We start from the raw sequence: 7,100 nt of genomic DNA on the forward strand, positions 1-7,100 counted from the left end.
TGTGTGTGTGTGTGTGTGCCACTACCAGGGCTTAATTTAGGGCCTTGAACCCCTGGGCTTGCTGGCTTATGACTGGTACTCTACTATCTAAGTTATACTTCCCATCTGATATTTTGCTAGTTTATTAAAAATGGAGTCCTAAAAAATTTCCTGCCCTATCTGGCTTTGAATCATAGCTAAGATGACAGGTTTGATCCTGTATGTTAATTATGGTGTCTTATGCTACATATATGCTCAGGTTGTAAGGTATGGGGAAGTGGATAGATCCCAAAAGTAAAGAAACAACCTGTGATAAATTGGCAAATGATATATCCAAGGTCTTATAGATAGCATGAGGTAATATGAAATTAGGGCAAGGCTTTACCTGGAAACCAAATTCTGTGATATTTCTACTAATTACAGTAATGACTGTTCTACACTGATGAGTAGAAATGAATTTCTAGTTTCCTACACTTGAGGTTGAAATTCAAGAAGTTTCAATGTGTGAAACTTAGAACTGAGTTGGAGGACAGGACTCCATGCATTCTGTATGAACATAGCCTCCTCTCTAAAACAAAGATTATTCAGAACACACACACACACACACACACACACACACACACACACACACACACACACACTACCAATATGCTGCCCAAGCATCTAAGTCCTTTCTAAAGTGTGAGGTTTTACTGGTGACCCAAAACAGTCACCTCGGACAATGCTTCAAAGCTGTATTAGATAGGAGGAACCACTTGACAGAAATGAAAAGACTGTGGCCACATTTTCACAGCAAAAGCCAAGTGGAAGATTGAGCAATTACCCAGTAACTGCAGGCTGGGGAGTCAGCCAATTTGGGTAACTCGGATAAAAACATGAGCTTTGGCTGCTTCTCTTGCCTGAATTACTCGATAATGGTCCAACTTGTCTGTTGGGCTAAGCAGACGAGAACAAGAAATAGGTCTCCACTTGAGGCAGAGACCTTTCATGGGCCACAGTGGAACTATGCTGAGGAGGAAAGGCTGTCCCTTGGAACCCTCCTTTTGATTGACATGGGATAGGTAAGTACGGTGAAGACACTGCTATCAAAGCATGTGCTGGGTTCTAGAGACCCTGAGATAAAGAGTTCCTATTTGGAATGTGTTCTTTTTTTTTTGCAGTAGTAAGATTTGAATTCAGAACCTCCCACTGGTGCTGTACCACATATGCCACATCTCCAGCTTTTTCTTATATTAATGCTTGCTATCTTCAAACTTTTCTTCCACAGGCTAGCGTCCAATCAAATCCTTCCACTTTCATCTGCTCTGAGCTTCCTAAGTAGAACTTACAGCCATGAGCCACCAATGGCTGGCTCCAAAGTCTAGATTTGACACAAACATGAGAGAGGAGAACTTTAATAAACTGTTGAGTCTGAGGAAATGATGGCAGCACAAAAGCAATAGGTAATCTACATGGGTGGGAAACAACTGGAGATAGCTTCCTAGAGATGATAATTAGCAGTACTAGCCAGGGTGAAAGAGACAGAAGAAAAGGGAGGCTAGGAAAAGACAGTGGCAGGTCTCTAGGGATGAATTACTTTACCAAATAAAATTATCAGAATTTGTTATTCATCAGATAGTTTTTTTTTTCATGGATTTTTTTTGTCCCAGCTAGCTTTGAATTGTGATCCTGAGATCTCAGCCTCCTGAGTAGCCAGGATTAGAGGTGTAAGCCACTGGCTCCTGGCTTTGTATCAGATATTTTCTAAGCACTTTAAATGTACCATTGTATATTAGAGTTTCAATAATCACTATTATTGTGCTAGTGTTCTTCCATGTTATGCATAAGAAAACTGAGGTAGAGTAGGAGAAGTGATATTATGTCTGTCTAGCATGTCCAAAGCCCTAGGTGCCATTCCTGATATCACAAGACGAGAGAGAGAGAGAGAGAGAGAGAGAGAGAGAGAGAGAGAGAGAGAGAGAGAGAGAGAGAGAGAGAGAGAGAGAGACACATAAAAAAGATAAAGGGAAGGAGAAAGGAGATGTAAGAAAAGGGAAAAGGGGAGAGGGGAGCAAAAATGATGCAGAAAACATCTCATTAACATCTCATTAACTTATCCACAGTATCACTAGTGGAATGTGGCTAAACCAGATGTTCACACTGTATGGTGACCAAGTCTTTGTGGTACTTCTCCCTGGTCTGGTTTCATTGAAATGAAGCCTCAGTCCTACTTTGCAGTGAGTAGATGTTCATGACATGTTTTTAAAAAAAATCCACATACTTCTTAAAGGTTCTCAGTCTGCTCTAGAGTCAAATCCAAGCAGGCAGATGACCCACTGAGGCTGCAACTCTGCCCTCTTCAGTCCCTGGCACCATGACCCCAGTCCTGAATAGGCACAGTGTATTCCCTCAGAGCCAAAAATTCCCTGCAGACTTTGGCTGTCTTAGTGTAGCTTAGCTTCACCATTGTCTGTCCCTACTCCAACAGGAGTTGGGCACCCATGGTCAGGGTAGATTCATGTCTCTGTTAGTTTTCTAGATCCACTGTCAGTATGCTTCTTCACTAACCCACAAGTGCCAGGCTGTACTGAAAAGTATGTGGAGCTAGCTTTTCCCACCAGCACTCCTGAGGGATGTTGTTATTCTCATGAAGGCACAAGACTGTTTTGGAAAAGATAAATGATGAACAAGAAGAATCGTGCATGGTCTCGCTTGGAGGAAGTTCAACCAAAGATGAAATTTGTGGTTCTGAATCATGCTGGCAAAGAAGCAGACTCATTCCGATGCATCTGAAAGAAATGAGCTAATAACTAGTAGTGGTTCTCTGGAGACTTCACCCTGGTTCCTGGAAGTAAATATTTTGAAATTAAATTTGTAACAATGGTTTCCATTTTCAAACATGGCATCATAATTCCTTTGAGATTCTTTTTCTCAATTGCAAACATTTCAATCACTTGTGCAAGCAAAATTACATAGAGACTTTCTGTACCCAAATTATAGAAGGTGAGACCTCTACACTGAATAATGCTTTATCACCAAGAAGGGAGTTTGGGGATACACTGAATGGAACCAGAGAACTCTGTTTGCCAGCCAAACAGCTTCACAGATACTTCATCTCTGGCTTTGGAATGGATGAAGCCCGAGGGCTTCTGAGCTAAGGGCAGGGCTCAGTGGCTTCCTGAAGATCCAGCAGCTCAGCTTCAGTTTCCCTGATTGCCATTAGCGTCCCCCTTCCAAATAAATCCATCATGTTTTTCCACTTTCTTTTCCACTTAGCATCTCACGTTAGCGTCATAAAAAATGCTTCCTTTTGCTATTGAGAAAAATGACCATATAGGAGGCTGTTTTTATTGGTTAACTGGTGTTGGAGAATGTGTGAGAATCTAGGGGTCTGATATCCCATACTAAACGTTATATATATATATATATATACATACATATTCATACGTATGTATTTATAGACATAATATGTGTAAGCTGCCATGGGCATATGTGGTACTCACTAAAGGAAAGCAGATAGAAATATCTAAATAATTGGAGCTTTTTTTATTTTTTGAAGTTATACTGGAATGCTCAAACATGGAGGTGTATTTTGATTGGCTTCCCAACATCCTCAAGTAACTGAGTGCTTTCCTGATGCCCACTCTGTGGAAAGCTAGAGGGATGTTGTGTTTGCCTGCCTAGTACTCACTACCTTCCTCTTGTTTCTTAACATCCTTCTTCCTTCCTTGGCTATTCCCACGCCTCACATGCACACATATGCACATGCATGCACATATGGATATGTGTAGTTCCCCCCCAAGTTCAGATCCTTGTTTGGCATGTGGTGAGTACTGTGCTTGGTGATAGCATTCAGAGAAGGAGAAGGGGGTTTCCTGCAGTCGTTCTGCAGTCTTGTAGTCTAAGAAATCTAGCCTCATGGGAATTTCTTATGAAACTCAAGCAATGAGAAAGAATTTATGAATTCACTCTCTGGAGATTTCAGGCTATCTATAAAGATAACCTAGTGTTCTGGAGAAGTCTTGCATATGAAAGCCAGAAGGTTATGTTAATCAAAGTTCCCTAAATTTCCATTTCCTTATCTGTTGACATGAGGTACATAAAAGCAGTTGAAAAATGCGCAGAGCCAAGTAATAAAGGTACTACTTGAATAAAAAATGGCAGTATAACAAATGCTAGGTACTGTTTTATATAAATTGATAAAACCTTATCTGAACAAGATCCTAAGAATGGTTGCTTCCCTGATACCACTGCTCACAGATAGCTCAATCTTAGCTGCTCAGTAAACTGAGATCCAGAGAACTGTGGTGTGAAGCCAACCTAGGCAGAAAAGTTTTTAAGCACTCATCCTCAATTTTCCAGCAAAATGTTAGAATGGAAGTATGACTTAAGTGGTATATCATCAGCTGTGAGAAAGCCAAGTGAGAACACAAAGCCCGGAGTTTAAGGGCCAATATCCCACCCTCCTAAAAAAGAAAAATTACAGCTGGGCACTGGTGGCTCACACCTGTTATCCTAACTATGCAAGAAGCTGAGATCTGAGCATTAGGGTTCAAAGCCAGCTCTGGCAGGAAAAGTCTGTGAGATTTTTATCTAAAACAAAACAAAACAAAACAAAAACAAAAAAACTAGAAGTGAGCAATGGCTCAAAGTGGTAGTTTACCATCCTTGAGGAAGAACTCAAAGACAGCGCCCAACCCACCATCAACAAAAATCACAAAGAATGTTCACTTTTCTCTTAGATACAAATTAATATTCCATATTTTCTAATGTGAAGATTTTTAATTTTTGTGCTAAGTCAAAGAATAATAGTCCAGGGGCTGAAGGCATGGCCCAAGTGGTAAAATTACTTCCTAGGAGTTCTGAGCTCAATCCATTGCATGACAACAACCACAAAATCAATCTCTTGCCAGGTGTCAATGAGTGGCTTTTGCCTAGAATCCTAGCTATTCCTCAGGCTAATCCGAGGCCTGGAAGATAATAGTTCTAAGTCAGCCAGAGAAGAAAAATCTGATAGTCTCCATCTCCAAACTAACCAACAAAAGGTAAAGTTGGAGATGAAGACATGGTACAAGCAGTCTAGTCCCAGCTAAGTATGCCAGCCCACAAGAGTGTGAGGACTTGAGTTCAAATCTTACTACCATAGAAAAAAGAAACAAGTAAAAAGAATATAATTATCTGCTTTCTGAGGCCTGTAAATTATTTTAAGTATATACTCTGATTCAACAACTAAAGGCAAGTATGCTATAATTTATAAGTAATGTAGAATTGTTAAGAATGTGTGTAAACAAATATTGGTAATGCTACCTTGTCCTATAACAAGAATCCATAGGGAGTACTAATTCTAGTGTTGGTGTCTGTATAAGGTTCCTGATTGGACTTATGACTAAGACATCCTACTTGTTATCAGGTCTGACTAGTGCAACAAAAAATGCTTTCTTGCTACAGTCCCTTGAAATGCTGTTTGAGAAGCCTCAATTTAAGCATGTAAATAATGTTCCCGCAGGCCTACATGGGATGACAGCATGGAAATGTTTCAGTTCTTCCAATTTAAAATTAGGATCTCTGACTTCTGCTAATGGCATAAAGGCCTAGCAGATGCTCATATCATGTATCATTATTTCAGTACTTTTATGTCTGTCCCTTGCCATTAACAATTTTGCACGCATGGTACATAGATCTCTCCATTTTCATAGCTTTGAACTTTTGTGTGCAAGATTTCTTTTCATTTTGAGATTCATCTTTGGGGCCAGAAAGATTAGGGATGTGGTTGGTAAAAAGTTCAGATTCCAGGCTAGGAGATTGGCCTAGTGGTAGAGTGCTTGCCTAGCAAGCACGAAGACCCAGGTTCGATTCCTCAATACCACATATAGAACAAAGCCGGAAATGGTGCTGAGGTTCAAGTGGTAGAGCTCTAGCCTTGAGAAAGTCCAAGGACAGTGCTCTGGCCCTGAGCTGAAGCCCAGGACTGGCAAAAAAAATTTTAAAAATTAAAAGTTCAGATTCCAAGGATAGTGAGCACAGGAAAAGACAGTCCAATGGAGAGAAATCCACACCACCAGACCCCTCCCAAGCTAACGGGGCCAAGTACATCCAGCAGGGAAGTGCTACAGCAGCTAAGGTGCTGAGTTTGGCTAGACGACAGAAACTTTGCTTGACATCTGGGAAAGTGAGTCTGACATCATCACTTCATGCCTGAGACAGGTAGACAAAACACCCAGAGGGATTAGCATCAATCTCACAAGATCTGGTAGAGGACTTTTTTGCTGTGCTCTTTTCTGTTGTTGTTGTTCTCAAAAGGATTCCAACTGACTTGAATAGCAAGTTTTGTTTTGTTGGTTTTTTTTTATTTAAATTCCCCTCTCCTTTCTTCCCTAGTGAAAATTAGGCTTGCTGCTTCTGGATTCTTCCTTTTGCCACGTGATTGCTTTCTGGATGCGTTTCTGATTACTAGGATAGAATTACAAATAGTTGTAGTCCTCAGCCAGATGTGAATCTGTTAGACTTGCAAAAAAAAAAAAACCCGAAGAAGCACCTTTTCCCCCCTCATTACCTTTTTTCAGTCCTGACTGGAATATGAATGACAAGGAGTACTGATTAAATTCTGACACAAAAGTTAGTGAGAAGGCCACTATTCACTATTTTGTAATGTATATATGTATATATTAATACACACATAATCTTTGAACACTTATACAAATGGGATTTTAATGCCTAGTTTTGTATTTCTGAGAAATGCATCTAACTACATTAGAGAGAGCTCTGATGTCCCAAGAATCACTACCCTAAAGGTTATTCCCGAAGAAGAAAGGGCAGAGTCCTTGTTTAGGAAGCCCAAACACTTCCATTTCTGAAGAAATACATTCCTACAGATATTTCACAGTCATATTGGGATTCCAAACAGTCATTTTGAAAATAACATCCTGATTTTCTTTATATTATTTTATTAGCTATTTTATAAAGCGATTGTTTTCCAAATTAGATGTTTTCATATGTTCTCTTGTCAAATAAGTGCAGTCATCTAAGAATAAGATTCCTATTAAAATGTACTACAATGCAGTTTAAACACGACTTCTGAAAATTGCGTTAGACTTTTCAAAGATATTAGAGGCAATTTACTACTGAACACACACACACACACA

The sequence above is a fragment of the Megascapheus bottae genome, chromosome 6 (assembly GCF_031878675.1).
Source record: "Megascapheus bottae isolate mThoBot1 chromosome 6, mThoBot2.hap1, whole genome shotgun sequence".
Lineage (NCBI taxonomy): Eukaryota > Metazoa > Chordata > Mammalia > Rodentia > Geomyidae > Megascapheus > Megascapheus bottae.